At 42.5% G+C, this 18063-nt stretch overlaps 1 protein-coding gene across 2 annotated transcripts in view; it reads left to right on the top strand.

Annotated features, from left to right (window-relative positions):
- Positions 1-6184: 6184 nt before the first annotated feature.
- ATG3 (autophagy related 3) overlaps positions 6185-18063 on the top strand; it is an 888364-nt gene continuing 876485 nt past the window's right edge. For both annotated transcript variants that reach the window (XM_069636485.1, XM_069636484.1), the window contains exon 1: positions 6185-6316. The gene's annotated coding sequence lies outside the window, so the exon portion shown is untranslated. The remainder of the gene's footprint in view (positions 6317-18063) is intronic.

Here is an 18063-nt window from a genome sequence, read left to right as displayed (position 1 = left end):
TTCGTGTGAAAATGTAGATTTTGGCCAGTAATGGGTTAATGACAGCATACTGGTGCACCTTTCTCATTTCAAAATGTTCTTCATGTGTGTTTGCATCATTTTCAGGTGAGTTTCGCTACCATTTCATATGCTAGGGTAACGTTCCGGCCCGTTCCGGGTACTTTTTCGTGATAAAATGTAGGTTTTGGGCAGTAATGGGTTAATGACAGCATATTGGTGCACCTTTCTCATTTTAAAATGTTCTTGATATGTGTTTGCATCATTTTCAGGTGTTTCGCTGCCCTTTTATATTTTAGGGTAGCGTTCCGGGTACTTTTTCGTGATAGAATATAAGTTTTGGGCAGTAATGGGTTAATGGGTACTTTTTCGTGATAAAATGTAGATTTTGGGCAGTAATGGGTTAATGACAGCATATTGGTGCACCTTTCTCATTTCAAAATGTTCTTCATGTGTGCTTGCATCATTTGCAGGTGAATTTTGCTGCCATTTTATATTTTAGGGTAGTGTTCCGGCCCGTTCCGGGTACTTTTTCGTGATAAAATGTAGGTTTTGGGCAGTAATGGGTTAATGACAGCATATTGGTGCACCTTTCTCATTTTAAAATGTTCTTGATATGTGTTTGCATCATTTTCAGGTGAGTTTCGCTGCCCTTTTATATTTTGGGGTAGCGTTCCGGCCTGTTCCGGGTACTTTTTCGTGATAGAATATAAGTTTTGGGCAGTAATGGGTTAATGGGTACTTTTTCGTGATAAAATGTAGATTTTGGGCAGTAATGGGTTAATGACAGCATATTGGTGCACCTTTCTCATTTCAAAATGTTCTTCATGTGTGCTTGCATCATTTGCAGGTGAGTTTTGCTGCCATTTTATATTTTAGGGTAGCGTTCCGGCCCGTTCCGGGTACTTTTTCGTGATAAAATGTAGGTTTTGGGCAGTAATGGATTAATGACAGCATATTGGTGCACCTTTCTCATTTTAAAATGTTCTTGATATGTGTTTGCATCATTTTCAGGTGAGTTTCGCTGCCCTTTTATATTTTAGGGTAGCGTTCCGGCCTGTTCCGGGTACTTTTTCGTGATAGAATATAAGTTTTGGGCAGTAATGGGTTAATGGGTACTTTTTCGTGATAAAATGTAGATTTTGGGCAGTAATGGGTTAATGACAGCATATTGGTGCACCTTTCTCATTTCAAAATGTTCTTCATGTGTGCTTCCATCATTTTCAGGTGAGTTTCGCTGCCATTTTATATGCTAGGGTAACGTTCCGGCCCGTTCCCGGTACTTTTTTGTGATAAAATGTAGGTTTTGGGCAGTAATGGGTTAATGACAGCATATTGGTGCACCTTTCTCATTTTAAAATGTTCTTTATATGTGTTTGCATCATTTTCAGGTGAGTTTCGCTGCCCTTTTATATTTTAGGGTAGCGTTCCGGCCTGTTCCGGGTACTTTTTCGTGATAGAATATAAGTTTTGGGAAGTAATGGGTTAATGGGTACTTTTTTGTGATAAAATGTAGATTTTGGGCAGTAATGGGTTAATGACAGCATATTGGTGCACCTTTCTCATTTTAAAATGTTCTTTATATGTGTTTGCATCATTTTCAGGTGAGTTTCGCTGCCCTTTTATATTTTAGGGTAGCGTTCCGGCCTGTTCCGGGTACTTTTTCGTGATAGAATATAAGTTTTGGGCAGTAATGGGTTAATGGGTACTTTTTCGTGATAAAATGTAGATTTTGGGCAGTAATGGGTTAATGACAGCATATTGGTGCACCTTTCTCATTTCAAAATGTTCTTCATGTGTGCTTCCATCATTTTCAGGTGAGTTTCGCTGCCATTTTATATGCTAGGGTAACGTTCCGGCCCGTTCCCGGTACTTTTTTGTGATAAAATGTAGGTTTTGGGCAGTAATGGGTTAATGACAGCATATTGGTGCACCTTTCTCATTTTAAAATGTTCTTTATATGTGTTTGCATCATTTTCAGGTGAGTTTCGCTGCCCTTTTATATTTTAGGGTATCGTTCCGGCCTGTTCCGGGTACTTTTTCGTGATAGAATATAAGTTTTGGGCAGTAATGGGTTAATGGGTACTTTTTCGTGATAAAATGTAGATTTTGGGCAGTAATGGGTTAATGACAGCATATTGGTGCACCTTTCTCATTTCAAAATGTTCTTCATGTGTGCTTCCATCATTTTCAGGTGAGTTTCGCTGCCATTTTATATGCTAGGGTAACGTTCCGGCCCGTTCCCGGTACTTTTTTGTGATAAAATGTAGGTTTTGGGCAGTAATGGGTTAATGACAGCATATTGGTGCACCTTTCTCATTTTAAAATGTTCTTTATATGTGTTTGCATCATTTTCAGGTGAGTTTCGCTGCCCTTTTATATTTTAGGGTAGCGTTCCGGCCTGTTCCGGGTACTTTTTCGTGATAGAATATAAGTTTTGGGAAGTAATGGGTTAATGGGTACTTTTTTGTGATAAAATGTAGATTTTGGGCAGTAATGGGTTAATGACAGCATATTGGTGCACCTTTCTCATTTCAAAATGTTCTTCATGTGTGCTTCCATCATTTTCAGGTGAGTTTCGCTGCCATTTTATATGCTAGGGTAACGTTCCGGTCCGTTCCGGGTACTTTTTCGTGATAAAGTGTAGGTTTTGGGCAGTAATGGGTTAATGACAGCATATTGGTGCACCTTTCTCATTTTAAAATGTTCTTGATGTGTGTTTGCATCATTTTCAGGTGAGTTTCGCTGCCCTTTTATATTTTAGGGTAGCGTGCCGGCCTGTTCCGGGTACTTTTTCGTGATAGAATATACGTTTTGGGCAGTAATGGGTTAATGGGTACTTTTTCGTGATAAAATGTAGATTTTGGGCAGTAATGGGTTAATGACAGCATATTGGTTCACCTTTCTCATTTCAAAATGTTCTTCATGTGTGCTTCCATCATTTTCAGGTGAGTTTCGCTGCCATTTTATATGCTAGGGTAACGTTCCGGCCCGTTCCGGGTACTTTTTCGCGATAAAATGTAGGTTTTGGGCAGTAATGGGTTAATGACAGCATATTGGTGCACCTTTCTCATTTTAAAATGTTCTTGATATGTGTTTGCATCATTTTCAGGTGAGTTTCGCTGCCCTTTTATATTTTAGGGTAGCGTTCCGGCCTGTTCCGGGTACTTTTTCGTGATAGAATATAAGTTTTGGGCAGTAATGGGTTAATGGGTACTTTTTCGTGATAAAATGTAGGTTTTGGGCAGTAATGGGTTAATGACAGCATATTGGTGCACCTTTCTCATTTCAAAATGTTCTTCATGTGTGCTTGCATCATTTGCAGGTGAGTTTCGCTGCCATTTTATATTTTAGGGTAGCGTTCCGGCCCGTTCCGGGTACTTTTTCGTGATAAAATGTAGGTTTTGGGCAGTAATGAATTAATGACAGCATATTGGTGCACCTTTCTCATTTTAAAATGTTCTTGATATGTGTTTGCATCATTTTCAGGTGAGTTTCGCTGCCCTTTTATATTTTAGGGTAGCGTTCCGGCTTGTTCCGGGTACTTTTTCGTGATAGAATATAAGTTTTGGGCAGTAATGGGTTAATGGGTACTTTTTCGTGATAAAATGTAGATTTTGGGCAGTAATGAGTTAATGACAGCATATTGGTGCACCTTTCTCATTTCAAAATGTTCTTCATGTGTGCTTCCATCATTTTCAGGTGAGTTTCGCTGCCATTTTATATGCTAGGGTACCGTTCCGGCCCGTTCCGGGTACTTTTTCGTGATAAAATGTAGGTTTTGGGCAGTAATGGGTTAATGACAGCATATTGGTGCACCTTTCTCATTTTAAAATGTTCTTGATATGTGTTTGCATAATTTTCAAGTGAGTTTTGCTGCCCTTTTATATTTTAGGGTAGCGTTCCGGCCTGTTCCGGGTACTTTTTCGTGATAGAATATACGTTTTGGGCAGTAATCGGTACTTTTTCGTGATAAAATGTAGATTTTGGGCAGTAATGGGTTAATGACAGCATATTGGTGCACCTTTCTCATTTCAAAATGTTCTTCATGTGTGCTTCCATCATTTTCAGGTGAGTTTTGCTGCCATTTTATATGCTAGGGTAACGTTCCGGCCCGTTCCGGGTACTTTTTCGTGATAAAATGTACATTTTGGGCAGTAATGGGTTAATGACAGCATATTGGTGCACCTTTCTCATTTCAAAATGTTCTTCATGTGTGCTTCCATCATTTTCAGGTGAGTTTCGCTGCTCTTTTATATTTTAGGGTAGCGTTCCGGCCTGTTCCGGGTACTTTTTCGTGATAGAATATAAGTTTTGGGCAGTAATGGGTTAATGGGTACTTTTTCGTGATAAAATGTACATTTTGGGCAGTAATGGGTTAATGACAGCATATGGGTGCACCTTTCTCATTTCAAAATGTTCTTCATGTGTGCTTCCATCATTTTCAGGTGAGTTTCGCTGCCATTTTATATGATAGGGTAACGTTCCGGCCCGTTCCGGGTACTTTTTCGTGATAAAGTGTAGGTTTTGGGCAGTAATGGGTAAATGACAGCATATTGGTGCACCTTTCTCATTTTAAAATGTTCTTGATTTTCAGGTGAGTTTCGCTGCCCTTTTATATTTTGGGGTAGCGTGCCGGCCTGTTCCGGGTACTTTTTCGTGATAGAATATACGTTTTGGGCAGTAATGGGTTAATGGGTACTTTTTCGTGATAAAATGTAGATTTTGGGCAGTAATGGGTTAATGACAGCATATTGGTGCACCTTTCTCATTTCAAAATGTTCTTCATGTGTGCTTCCATCATTTTCAGGTGAGTTTCGCTGCCATTTTATATGCTAGGGTACTGTTCTGGCCCGTTCCGGGTACTTTTTCGTTATAAAATGTAGATTTTGGGCAGTAATGTGTTAATGCACTGAATCTGCAACTGGCCACTCACCGATCTCGGTACTTGGCCCTGCCACTCTTCCCTGCACTGCTTACCTGCACTACGGGACTGTCTCTGTATCCTACAGCCCCTTCTCCCGGCACTTACCTTGCACTTGCCACCAGCTGGCCCTATTATTTATCTTGTATTCTACTAACCATGTACTGCACTGTCCTTGCACTTGCCACCAGCTGGCTCTATTACTTATCTTGTATCCTACTAACCATGTACTGCACTTCCCCTCTCCCCTTCCCCTTACACTTTTCCCAGTCCCCCTACCCTTGCGCGATCTGAATGACACCTGGCCTAGTAGGATCGTTGTCTGTTCTCCCCTTGTTCCCCCCCTGCCTTGTCGCGCCTTGAAATACTTGTGTATAGGCGCGTTACAAATGCCATATCATATCATATCATAATGACAGCATATTGGTGCACCTTTCTCATTTCAAAATGTTCTTCATGTGTGCTTCCATCATTTTCAGGTGAGTTTTGCTGCCGTTTTATATATTAGGGTAGCGTTCCGGCCCGGGTACTTTTTCGTGATCAAATGTAGATTTTGGGCAGTAATGGGTTAATGACAGCATATTGGTGCACCTTTCTCATTTCAAAATGTTCTTCATGTGTGTTTGCATCATTTTCAGGTGATTTTTGCTGCCATTTTATATGTTAGGGTACCGTCCGGCCCGTTCCGCGTGTCCGGGTTTTACACCCCTACCCCCCAACTACTGTGAAATTTCCAATTTCAGTACTGCAAGTTCCAGGAAAAACCTTTGCATTGGTTCTTGGAGTTTAAAACATGCAAATTGATTTTTATTGAAGGCGTGGTTATGAACAGCCAATTCAATCAAATGTATTGCATTCCACTGTAAAGTGCAAACTGCTAATTTTGACATGTGGGCGAAGCCGTGTGGGAATGGGCAGATTCGTGTGTGGCTGTGGGCGGGGCATACATCTCCGGGTTTTTGAATTTCAAATGTAGGCAGGTATGCGCTATTGCTGTAACCAAAATCAAAATAGGAAAAACAAACCCATTGGCACTTAAATATACCTGGCGGGTTCGAAACTCTTCCGAGATGTATAAATACACAATAAAAAATAAATACATGCCCTTACACGGCATAGAGCGTTCCTTCTTCCTTGATTCTCTCCCTGAGCACGTAGGGGTCTAACGTGAAAACGTCACGCGGAGTTAACAAAATGTAAAACACGTCTGGACGCTCTAAAGGCATTTTTGAAAGTGTCGGCAAACTTTCAAACAAACACACAATGCAGTCGGGTCTCCTAGGGTCTTTAAATGTGTGATGGATAATGAAAGCAATATAAGACATCCGTTTTAGGAAACGCTTATTTTCTGATTCCAGGCAGCATCAGCCGAGTACATGCGATCCAGCTCTTGTAGTGAGTTTTATATGTATTTCTTTTAGCGTCCATTAACGTAGACTTTCTCACCCCTTTGTTGTTAAGAGGAGCCCCTTTGCAACCTCTGGAAATGCACGTTGAAGCTTTAATTTGCTGTATTGCACTTATCACATGTTGAAATTAAACATTGTAAGTACGTGGCTTTCTAAATATCAGGTTCTGAAATTACACAGGGCAGCCTGTTGTTGGTATTGATTCCCCGGGGCTAATGGCTGCTACTTTCGCTGTGTTTAATGACCCTTCTGTGGATAATAACTGCAGGCACAGTGGCTGTACTAGGTCGAATGGCTGCAGACACAGCAACAACCCCTCTAACGCTGATGGTCTCTGGTTGGAGCGAATGAGTGCAGACACAATACCTGCTTTGGAGCTAATGACTTCCTTTACAGTACGTCTTACCTGCTCAACAGCTAGGTAAATAATTACAGACACAGTACCGGATCTGGAAACTGATGACAGACACAGTACCTCCTAATCCGTTATATATGACAGAATACCTGCCCTCGGCCTTATAACTACAGACACAATACCTGCTCTGCACAGTACGCACTCTGGGGTTAACGATTCCAGTTACAGTATCTGCTCTGGAGCTAATACCTGCGCATGAGCAAATCGGGGCTTAATAACTGCAGAAACAGTAAAAACCCCATGGACCCTTTCCTTCTCGCGTGTCCTTTCAATTCACCTCCAACCACGCTCTCTGAAATGAACGTACAGCGTTAAGAAGTGATCAGTAGGGATAAACCATCGTGCCACGATTTCAAAAAATGTTTGGTGTAACTGATTGGATGCTCATTCACTACACTTGCGCCAAAAGACGGTGAACCATGCACAAAGGGCATTTAAATGCGTGCATCATAATTGTACACATTGAGGTGCACTTTTCCCACCAAATGCACAACTGTGCAAGGTAGAGGGTGGAAAGGGGGGGTTTGGGCATTGGTGCACTTTTCAAAGCACAGGGGGGAAAACATTTCCCTGTGTCTATTTGGAACAGGTGCAGGGGGATGTAAAATGTATGACTAGGTCACTTATGATCCTCTCATGCAATGAGTGCGTGAATGATGTGTGTGAATAAGCGAGTAAATGTTGAGTTAAATAATGTGGGAGTGTTCGTGCTGGGCCAGGGAGCTGATTTTGGCTGGTGTGGGCGGCACAATGCACTTACCAATAAAATACTTTTTTTTCCATTTTCAACAGTAAGAACACATGTGTCCTGCCCCCCCCTTCCCTTGTGCCTCTGAGTCCATAAAGTATGTTGATGATCCTGGTCTCAAGTTTCTGTGAGTGGCCAGCTCTCTCGCCAGCCGTTGTATGGCCCATTGCACTGTTTGAGACCCCCCCACCCCTCCAATTGTCCTTTCACCCCTAGAAACTTCAGCTATATCTCCTCCCGGCTTCCTGTAAAGGTGTCCTCCCCAAGTGGAGCGAGTACTCACACCAGCGACAGCAATCTCATTTTCTCACCTGCTGCAGGACAATGTCCCAGTCGCTGAGACACCTTTGGTGATTTCCCCCCCCTCTCCCTTAAATCGAATAGGTCACCCACTCCAGTGCCACAAAGTTGCAGCTTTTACTCACCGATTCGTGTTCTGTGGGGCAGCTTTTTGTTTCCATTTGTGTGCCACCGCAAGCGTTGCGCCACTATCAGGATGATATGTCTTTCTTTCAGTTTTCGAGGGTAGATTTTCCAGAACCCCGCCCATTCCCAGGATGGCCATCCTTGTGTTGTCTGGCATCTGACTCCCAAAAATGCTATTTATTGCTCCAATGTTCCAATAAGGCTGTATGACTGGGCATTCCCAACGGATATGCTTCCACAATCCCAGTTCCCCACAACCCCTCCAGCAGAGCACTGACACAGTTGGTTAGAATGTATGTAGTTTTTATGGGGTGAGATGCCATTGGACCATTATCTCAACCCACATCTCCTGAATATGGGTGGCCTGCGGGAGCTTGGAGAGATCTGCCCATAACTGAGTCCAAAGTTCCCCCTCCAGCAGCTGCCCCATTGCAGTTTCCCACTGCTCCATATAGTGCATATAGTCTCCATATAGACTTTGCCGGAGGAGCACAGCCTTCATCTGCACTCCCCTAGGCTTTTTCTGCTCACTTTGTTATGTGGAAACTGACATGCCCTGAAAGACAGTCAGTACTGGGAGACTTTGTTTCCCTTAGTCCTTTTCACTGTTGCAACTTTCCTGAAACATGTTGCAAGTGCACAATGTACCTTCCAGTATAGTCCACTTGGGCCTTCCTGTCATTTGTAAAGGTGTGCAGATGTGCCTTGGACAGGGCTGGTGGCAGCTTATCTTCATGTATTTTTAACCCTTTCCTACCAGGTAAACCGCGTTTGGCACTAATAGGTGGTCGGGCTCCAAAATGGCCATGCAACAAGGTTCTTTGTGCTGTCCTTTGCCCCTTCACCTTCCCCAGGTCAGTCCTTATTTGGGCATGCATTCTCCTGTGAAACGCCAAGTTTTCGTGGGCTTCTGCATGCCTTGTGTGTGCTTCCAGGATGTGGGCTGGACTGTCTGGTTCCAATACACATCCTGGGTGCCAGAGAGCCTGATGTGCTGTGAATGCCTGGGACCACCATGGTCCATGATTGGTCCACGTTTGGTGTGTCTGTATTTGAGCAGATCTCCCATTGGGTCCTCTTTGTTTTGGCACAAAGGAGATTCTGGATAAGAGAAGGCTCCAAATACCCATACCATGTCGATCTCTGGAGTTCTCACTGAATGAAGGATGGGATCCAAGTATCCTGAAACTAAAAAGCCGAGTCGAGGAACCGCTGGTGACCCGCTGGAAGGTTTGGCACCCCGAGCCCGCTGTTGTCCTGCTGGACCCCTCTGCATCTGATCGAGCTAGAAGGTCTGCGAAAACGCTTTGACCCATTAGAATAGTGGGACTAACTATTCTTGGCACCTTCATCAAACCCTGCAAGTAAGCCTTCTCGGAAGGTTCATTGGGCAAACCAGTGGGCTGACCAGCTTGCGCAGGATCTTTGCTCTGTCACCACCACCGTTTCGAAGAGGCCCTCAAAACTTGGTACATCGCAAGCTCTTTGTTCATGGCACTCTCACACCGAATTTTGTACACTTGGCGTTCCCAGGTCTGGAGTAAAGAGAGAGCGCCCGAACTGAGTACATGTGGTTACTGTGTCGCCCAGCCGTGTTGACAAACTTTGCAAGTGCATTGCAGCTGTGACCCTCTGTGCCCTGAAGCCTGCTACAGTGAAACTAGCCTGATCCATCCACCAGGAGCGGAGAAATCGCCACAGTCCTGTTTGGGAATCAACACTATAACTTTGCTGCTGAAAGCCGCAGAGCCACGAGATTGCCACATTTGGACCTGCAACCGAATTGGACTTGACTGCTGAAGTTTGGTCCAGAGTGCGGCTAGGGTCATTGAGTAATTGCAATCCTTACCGGTGGCCCCTAGCGCATCCATCCATTTTTATGCACACATGGCCCCTGAGGGCCCCTCTCCTTTCCACAGATAGCCTGAGCTATCGAACTATTCCCAACTCCTGGAAACTGTTCTGCCCTCTCGGGGAGACCTTCCCAGAATAGTGGGAAACTATTCTGCAACACCTCACCCTCTTTCCTGGGCTTCTACAGACCCTACAAGAGACCCCGATTTCGCACATCTGCACTACCACATGCGCCCCCATTGCTAGTACATTTGAGCAATAATCTCCCCTCTTCTTAGGGACTGGACTGCCTTTCAGTTAGGATTGTGATTGCTGCAGAACTGCCTAAAGACTCTTTGCATTACCTGCTTCCTTCCCTTTTCTAGGTTGTGGACCCATTCGTTCATTAACCCTTTCGGCCTCCTAGTTTTGCATATATGTATTTTAGTAGGATTGTGTTGGTTTACAAGTGTTACTGCTAATAACTATTGTGTTGAAACACAAAGGCCTTGAATAAATCTATTTGTATTTTTAATATATATACACCTCACTAGGAGTGATTTGTAAGTGTCCTTTGCTCTGTGTGCTCATTGACGTCTTTCAGTCACCCTGACCCCTCCCGAGACCTAGTCTTGACCGCCACCAATGGTACCTTGATTGGTCTGGCTTATCCAGAAGGTTACCCTCTTCCAAGAAACTAGGCTGGCCTTCTGAAACTCTGCCCACCAGGTCAGAGTTCCGAAATCCATCTTAATAGGCACCCCTTTCCATATCCGGCGTGGGGGATTCCTAAATTTGTTTTTCGATTATTGTGGCATAGTAGAGGTTTTTTTTTTGCTTTGTACAGTTTGAGTTGTCGTTGGTATTTTATTTTGTCTGGTGTATTGTTCTCTCCATTTTGTTTCCATTTTGCAGTTGTTGTTTTTTTGTAGTTTTTTCAGTTCTTCTGTGAACCATTTTGCTGCTCGTTCTTTTGCGGTTGCTTTGAATGTTTTAGCTGGTGCTAACTGGTCAAGGGCCTGGTTATCCAATTGCTGAGTGTTTTCTGTTGTATCTATGTTTGTACCAGTGGGAACTCTTTCTCTTGGGAAGGTTGCGCCTAGAAGGTTTGTTGGGCCTCTAGGTCCAAATTCTTAGTTTATTTTCTTGCTGTTGTGCAGTATTTCCTTCCCGGCCAGTAGGCGGGTTTGAGGTGTGATGTAGAGTGGTATCCAGTAGTGGTCACTCCACATCATTGCTGTATGTGGCGCCGATGCGCATAGTTCTTCCCTCCAGAAAATTGCTTCCAGGGTGTGTCCAGCATCGTGGGTGGATCCATTTACTATTTGCTTGAACTGCAAGGTTTCCACGAGTGCGCAGAGTGAGTTTGCTGTTTACACACTTTCTTTTTCAAACAATATGTTGAAATCTCCCAGCACGACTAGGTTGTCATGGTGGGTTGATAGCATGGCAGCCTCGTCCGCTCGTTTTGTTGCGAAGTTCGGGTTTTAAGAAGGTGTCTGTAAATCAGGAGGAATACTGTGTTGGATTGGTCATTGAGTTCTATCTTGATTAGAAGGGATTCATAGTCTTGATGATTCAAGATGCTCAGGTGGGTTTTTTGTGTATAATTGCGAGTCCGCCTCCTCTTCGGTTTTCTGTTTTGGCGTGTATTCATTTATAATTGTCAGGTATTGCTTTGTTTGCAATGGCTTTATAGTTGTCCGATAGCCAGGTTTCAAGGTAGAGCATGTCTGTGCCTCCTTCGCTTAGGTCATTGATTTCTGTTGAGTGTTTTGCCATGGACCTAACGTTGAGGAGGTTGCAGAGGAGTTTTCTTGATTTCCCTTTCGTGTTGGTGTTAGTATTGTTTGTTCTGACCGGTGTGGTGTTGGTTGGGTTTCTGTTCAAGGTGGGTTTTCCCGGTTGAGTCTTTTGGTGGGGTGGTTCTTTGTTGGTCAGTCACTTTGTCGGGTAGACCGATTAGGTTTATCGCTGGGTTGGTTCATTCCGGGTGGCAAATGGGTAGCTACCCCTCGTGGTTCCAGTCTTGGTGATATAGGGGATGTAGACTGTGATGGATTCCATTTTGTTCCTTGTTCTGGTTGGGGTATTGTCCATGGTGGAGACTGGGTTTGGATGGTTTATTAGTTGTAGCATTCCCTTTGGTGTCCTGGTTGGGTCTGTATTTGTGACGCTTGTTAGCTGTCAGTTCGTTGTTGCTGTGCCGTTTTTGTTTATCACATTGTCTTATGTGGACAGGTAGCGGGCAATGTAGTCTGTCTTTGCTCTGTTCATTTGTATGTCTCCTTGGACCATATCCAAAGTTAGATCTCTTTTTTATTTTTATGGGGTTGTGGGATCATGCTGGTTGGTGTCTTCCCAAGTGGTTGTTTTCTTATTATTTCTGTTGTCTGTTCTAGCTTTTTTGTCTTTCTTGTGGCGAGGCATGATGTGTGAGTTGTGTTCCTTTGGGTGGGCGCCCTCTTTCGATTGGTGTTTTTCCTGGTCTTTTGGGTTTAGTTTTTGCTGTTTGTGGTTTTTTGTTGCTTGTATTTGGTAAATTGTTGGTAGTTGAGACCTCGGTTGATGGGACTTTGTGGTTCAGTTTGTTTATTGCTTCTTTCTTTTTTGGATCCTATGTGTTTTATTTTTTATCCTGGAGGTCCTTTTGGTTATGGTTGTTTATTGTATAATGTGCAAATCAAACATGAATACTATGTGAAGGACTACATGTGAATACTGGCATATATTGGTGCAGTCAGCATGCAAATGTATTGATTGTGAGGTTTGTTGGGTTCCTGCTTTTGACAGGGATGGCAAAGGATTCTCACCCAGGGGGTGCATGCTGTGTTTAGGCCTCTTGCTTCCACTTTGGCCCAACATAGTCTCAAGCTTTACCCATGCCACATTGGGGGTTTTGAGGGTTCTGGGTGCCTGCTTCTCACCCAGGGGGTGCATGCTATGTTTAGGCCTCTGGCTTCCACTTTGGCCAACATAGTCTCAAGCTTTACCCTTGCCACAGCAGGGGGTCATTCAGCATAAGTGCAACTAAGCAAAAGAGGAATGACAATCTGAATTTCATCCTACAAACTCTGATGTTCTGAAGTAATTAGTAAGTCATCCCCAAATATGTTTCATGGCAATGCTCTTGAAGTAATCAGTAGGTCACCCCAGAATCGTCCCCAAATCATCAGGGAAAAACGTGCAATCTCTTGAAGTGATTAGGAAGTCCTCCTAAAAGCACCAGGAACAAATAGTTTTCAAAAACAGGGACGATGTTGGCATATTCATTAAGTCATCCTAAGTTCATCCAAAAAACCTAACCCGCCATTCTGAGACATTCGCTGATCACTTTAACAGCGTGATGACGTCTGATGATGTGGGAATTACTTCTAGTGTAGTTCGATTATCATCAGATGACCCCAGGATGGTCTCTAAAGTCATCCTTTTAGACCAGGGTGGTTCTCAGTGGTCAAAGTGTACTAAAGAAAGTGGTGGAACTGTGCTCCCTCCCACGCCCGCCACTCTTGCCTTCACCCCACCCGCTTACTCTCTTTCCAATACAAACCCCCACCTGGTGTCCTGCTGTATTGAATTTTTTTTACAACTTTACTATCAAAAATGAAGGAATCACTGTGAAAGAAATGCATCTTAAGACCACTGTTGCTTTCAGTCATTGTTCCACACAGCATGCAGCTTTATGCACCCTGTCCCTTTCTATTCACCCACTTTTTGCACCTCTAAAGGAACGTGCACAAGACAAAATCCACCCCATTACCTCCAAGCAGTTGTGCCTGCAGAAATCATTAAACCTGCTTAAATGTAGAAAACAAACAGGAACACCTCAAGTGTGTGTGATGAATTCCATCTGCTAGGAGGAATCTCCCAAATTTTGTAACATTTTAGGAGCTCTGGTAAATTAAGTCTGCAGTGAGGTACAGCTGCCAAAGTCTCACTTTCAAACTGCACTCTGTGTTTTATAAACTGTTGTTGGTGGGTTTGTACCCTAATATGCCTGCCCGCAATTGGGTGCATCGTGAATTTACCAACCTCCACATATAAGAGACCTGTTGCTGGCCATGAGTTATTTGCATGCTTTAGTAGCTGTAATGGGGCTTTGCTTTTATAAAGTGTCAAGCAGATCTGCTACTAACGCGTTAGGCTACAATTTGGAAATCACGTTCAAAACTACCTCATAAAGATACACTCCAAAGTATTTCTAGCTGGCATGTTTAGACCGAAAGTTCTCTCTTGTTTTTTTGTTTAGTTTTTTGGCCAACAAAAATGATTACCTTTTTGGAAGGTGACAAGCAGTTTAAAATGACGTAATTGTATGAATCAGCCATGTAACATGACTACTGAAGGAGTTACCTGAAGATAGTTGCATTATCACAAAGCCCGCAGATAAGGGCAGAGCCCTATTGATAATGGATTCTTCTTTTTACAACCAAAGCTGCATTAGGACTGTTACAGGATACTAGAACATATTTGGAATTGGGCCATGATCCGACAACTGCAATAATGACCTTGATTGTGAAAAAAGCAGAGGAACTGGAATGGATAACCTCACGCACCAATGTTTTGATCAACAAACATCCTATAACTCCATTTTGTTATGCACTCCCAAAGATACCCAAAAACCCTACATATCCACCATTCAGACCCATTGTAGCAGGTACAGATAGCATGTTCAATCGTTTAGCAGTCTACCTGGAAACTACATTGGTCACTTGTACAGTTGACCTCCAGTTACCTCAGACACCTCTCACTTCTTACCGATAGTAGGTGAATTACAACTTGCAGAACCTGATTTGATTTTGTTCTCACTAGATGCAAGTAGTCTGTACACTTCAATTCCGCATGGAGAAGGAATTGAAGCCATGGAGGGGTTTTTATGAAACCATGAAATGTACGCATACACAAGGTCCGATTAATCAAACTAATCAAGGTCACCCTCTATAACAACATTTTTAGGTATGAAGGCTTGTACTTCCTACACATCTCAGGAATTTCAGTGGGGTAATCGGGGACACCCACATATGCCAAATTTCTTTGTTCTATTTTGAGACAACACACATTCTCAACAAGGAACCATGGGCATCTTGGAAATTATACATCAATGACATCTTTTTGATTTGGAAAGGCAGCAGATTAGAATTATCACAATTTTTTCGAATACCTCAATCGATGACATGATCAGAACTAGTTTACACTTGAGGTGGGGGAAGCACATTTACATTTCTTAGACGTTATGATTACCTTCAGGAATAATGAACTTTTGACTACCATGTACAGTAAACCAATGGATGCAAACACTGTGCACTTCGTAAGCTTTCATCCAAATTCAAGGAAAGACTCCCTTCTAGCCAGTTTCTTAGGCTTAAGAGAATAGTGTTGACTACAAATACACTTCAGGAAGTGTATAACCAGATGTCTGGTAGATTCAAGAAAAGAGGTTACCCGTCAGAGATCCAAGGTAATGCCATTACTAGAGGGGAAATTCACAAGAGGCAAGATTTCTTGAGTACAAAATCAAAAAAGAACACCATAATGATTCACACATTGAGATACTCAGCACAGAGTCACCAAATTGCAAGGACCATTAAAAAGACCTGGAACTTCATCAGATTGGATCTGTTTCTTAATAAAGTATTCCCAGACCCACCAATGATGGCTTACAAGAGAGGCAAACATTTCAGGGACACACTGATTTAAGGCGAAACAAATCAGAAAACCACCACAGAGGGTGTTGCAGAAACCAAGTCAAAGACATTCCCCTGCCTCAACTGCCAACGTTGTTCCAATGTCATCAAGGTTGACCATATTCGTCACTCTAACACGGGCACAAAGATCACACTAGGCCATTTTGCAACCTGTGACACAAGAAATGTAATCTATGCTCTCAAATTCCCATGTGGCAAATACTATGTGGGACAGAGGATAAGGCGTGCAAAAGACTTCTGGACCGAACACAAGTCCAGCATAAGGACAGCTAATGGAGGCAAGGCACACATTGGCCCAAATGAGATGCGTGATACTTGAGGTGATCAATCTATTACCAAGGGGAGGCGATTTACAGAAAAAAATGAGCACAAAGAGAGCTATACTGGATCTACCACTTGGATGCTATTAGTCCCCCTTGTATGAACAAGGAGTTCTACCTAGGATCTTATCTCTAGATTCACAAACCCTGATCTGATGGATCATAATAGGCACAATATAAGACTAAAACATACCTGGAGGATGAACTAGTGGACATATCGTCGCACTATTTGATTACTGTATGCACTGTTGAATAGATAAGTATAATTTATAGACCTAGTAAAGCAGATAATGGATTTTGATGTAACGGTCCAGCTATACATTGTCTGGTGATATATTGTTCATGGTAAACAGATTGAATGTCCTTCTTGTCTAGTCATTTTTTTCCCTATATACTGTATCACCCTAAGCTTGCTCAATAACCTTATGGTTTCTTAGGGACTATCGGATGAGACACCACTGACATGCAATTGTCATATCTTTACCCCACTGACATGATAGCCTGCGCATCATGAGGATTTCACATGATTGGAAATATATTTCCATTTGTAGACTCTATGAAGTTATCTGATAGGCATCTATCCTATCGGTTCCATAGATCACCCAGTGTTAAGACCATCTGGTTTCGGATTTACCCTAATAACAAGAGGGCCTTGTGCTCCTTATTTTTCACAACATTATGTCAACAGAATAATTGCACAGTTTATCACACATACTGATTCTACATAATCATCAGTAGATCTTTAAATCTTAACATTGACACACAATACTATGCTTGTTATAAATCTAGATTTCATTGCTTTACATCCTATAAGAAAGTTATACTTCACAGGACTTTACCCGTGATCTCTTACATTAAAAACACCTTTGTGGTTTCCAGGACTCTGATAACATTTATGGCGAATTGCGGCAACGTGCGAGATGATGTCATTGTGTCTTGCGCACATTTTATTTATAACAGCAGCCATTGTCTGCACTGCAAGTCACACAAGGGGGAGGAGTGGAGGTGAGGGGGCTGTAGTTAACGAGATAGCGGGATTCGGACCTCCAACAAGCTAAGAGGCATTGGATTTAGACATCTTACAAGCCACAGTTGATGGCTATTTCAGAATAACAGGACCATTATCCTAGTTAAGATAATCCATATCTTTTAGGTTGGACAGTAGAGAACGTACCCAGCTCAATACAGCAACATCTTTTTTTCACTGCCTGTTGATATTCAGGTGAGTGCTTGTTTGCCTGTAGAATGTGCAGACGTTTTGGTCAGAAAGATCAATACTAGTTATACAATATTGCTCTAATTTTATACTCTTGAGCAACGTTGTTTATTTTTACCTTTTATACATAATGCCTGTGATATTAAAGGATGATATCACATTCATGGATTGAGATGACTATTCTAAAATCGGATAGACCTGAGTCGGTCTCTACACACCAGCACAAGATTAAATGAATAAGACCCACAACTAACAGTGAATTTTATTTTCATGCTTGCATTGATGATCCGTTATTGGGATTCTAACTTGGACTTAGAAGATGCTGTTTTTCCTTGCAGAACTTTACCTAAGGAAGTTACAGGGTTGCACAGCCATCCTATCCTGGACACTACCGGCATCCCGCTTTTACTAGGACCAAGTAATTTGATTAATATAGAGGTCTAATTAGATTTCACCTTTGTTTCCTATGGAGCATTGGATATACCCGATGGAATATACTTGGACATAGTCCACATATCATATTTACGACCAGAGAATTTCTGGAGTACTTTTATCCAAAAGGTGATAAAATCAAGATCAACTTAAGCTGGATTAATCTAAAAAGACTTGTATTTCAAGAACAACGTCTGCAAGGATTTTCATTTATCTTTTCTGTTTGTTAAATTGCAGTAATCTTCACAGTAGAGTACCCCTGATGAAGAGCGTTGTATTTCGAAAAGCTTTGGGCTTCCCTTTAAAGTAGCGACTGCGAAAGAAAAAGGAACTTGCTGAAATTTATTTTTCTTGAGGAATGTTTGTATACTTATATTATCTAAATAACTTTGAAATTGCTTCACTGTTCACATTCGAAACTGTAGCAGGTAATAGTTTGGCTGATATTCGGCCCTTCAGAGTGTGCAGGGGGCTGGAGTTCCTACATCTTGGGAACTTTGTTTTGTCTAACAACTGGGATTATACAACAACAAGCAATTGATGTTGTTTTGCTGTTCCAGTGGACAGTGAATCTTTCCTTTCAGGGAAGGTGTGGATTCAGTTTGTCAGGGCCCAAAACAACCATTTTGGTGTAGTCT

The sequence above is a fragment of the Ambystoma mexicanum genome, chromosome 7p (assembly GCF_040938575.1).
Source record: "Ambystoma mexicanum isolate Mex_15411 chromosome 7p, UKY_AmexF1_1, whole genome shotgun sequence".
NCBI classification, from domain to species: Eukaryota; Metazoa; Chordata; class Amphibia; order Caudata; family Ambystomatidae; genus Ambystoma; species Ambystoma mexicanum.
The sequence above is the reverse complement of the archived record's forward strand: the minus strand, read 5'-3'. Positions and strand labels throughout refer to the sequence as shown.